Below are 1,727 nucleotides of genomic sequence, written 5' to 3'. Positions count from 1 at the left end.
CAAAATATTGAAAAGTGGTCAAAAACCGCTATCCAGAATCGGATGTAGAATCATTAGACGAACTTAAAATTGTTCTACGACCAATGTCTGCGACGTTTAGTATTCAAGATATGGCCCGCCCTAGGTCTGACCTGGCATTTTCGTGAAAATTTAAAGCATGGCCATAGGGACGGGTAAAATAGCTATTTTGAAGCAAAAACCACCTCACTTTAAATGGCCATAACTTTTGAAAAACAAGAGCTAGGGTGCGTTCTCGACACGTTTTGAGGTGTTTTAGCGAAAAACATGTTTTGAGCCACACGAGCTCTCCGGCCCGTTCGGTGCACATTTTGAAAAAAGCTAGGAGCTGCCCCTAGGTTCGGGGTGTCACAAAATATTGAAAAGTGGTCAAAAACCGCTATCCAGAATCGGATGTAGAATCATTAGACGAACTTAAAATTGTTCTACGACCAATGTCTGCGACGTTTAGTATTCAAGATATGGCCCGCCCTAGGTCTGACCTGGCATTTTCGTGAAAATTTAAAGCATGGCCATAGGGACGGGTAAAATAGCTATTTTGAAGCAAAAACCACCTCACTTTAAATGGCCATAACTTTTGAAAAACAAGAGCTAGGGTGCGTTCTCGACACGTTTTGAGGTGTTTTAGCGAAAAACATGTTTTGAGCCACACGAGCTCTCCGGCCCGATCGGTGCACATTTTTGAAAAAGCTAGGAGCTGCCCCTAGGTTCGGGGTGTCACAAAATATTGAAAAGTGGTCAAAAACCGCTATCCAGAATCGGATGTAGAATCATTAGACGAACTTAAAATTGTTCTACAACCCCCAGTCCGACGCCTCGTATTCGAGATATAGCACTTTGTAGGTCTGACCGAGCAATTTTGTACTGAAATGTATGGCGGACATGTTATTCATTAAACAACATTAACTTGCATCGTGCCCTACTTCATCGGCACAGCTACTATCGACTATCTATTGTTGAAATGGATTGAGTTTGACCATTTTAGCTCTTTCTTGTGCTGGCGCCAACAGTGTGTACCGATCAGGGAAAGTACACTACGTACGCGTTCATGGATGTATATGTTGGTACAAGTTGCCGGTCGGAATAGCAGTGCACCAAAACTGTGTACCGATCAGGAAAGTACAAGACGGAGGGCGCAGCCCGAGCGTACGCGTTCATAGATGTCCATGTTGGTACAACCTACATGTACGTACCTTGTTTTGTATCAAAAGTTCCAATAAAGTGTTTGTATGCTTAAAATGCTTATCTCAACCGGTCACCTTTTGGCCTGCCCTTTTATAGACAGAAACCTAGAACGATACTCGCGATGTTTGTGTTTTTCCATTCGCCCGGGACGACGAAATGAGCTCTGTGCACATCGTGCAGAAAACTGTCTCCTCCTCGTATGTTTTTGTCCCTCCACGCATATAATCACCCACATTTGTGTTCAACACGGACGGCGCAGCCCGAGCGAACGCGTTAATGTTTATGTTTGTGCACACTAAAGTTACAATCCTAGGATTTGGTTATTGCGTCGCAGTGCCCGACCGTCGCGGACACCATTCTTGGACAAAAGTCCAAGTACGTAGAGTACATTCCCTAGGTATGTGCCCGTTCGTGACTTTCGTTGCGTGCTTACAGACACGCTTGGGTATGTTTACCATACAAGGTTTACTAGGAAAACCTGGGAAGGACGCTTGCCCTCCCGTTGCGGACACCATTCTTGGAAA

The sequence above is a fragment of the Anopheles arabiensis genome, assembly GCF_016920715.1.
Source record: "Anopheles arabiensis isolate DONGOLA chromosome X unlocalized genomic scaffold, AaraD3 X_pericentromeric_contig0033, whole genome shotgun sequence".
Taxonomy (NCBI): domain Eukaryota; kingdom Metazoa; phylum Arthropoda; class Insecta; order Diptera; family Culicidae; genus Anopheles; species Anopheles arabiensis.
Note: the sequence above shows the minus strand (reverse complement) of the source record.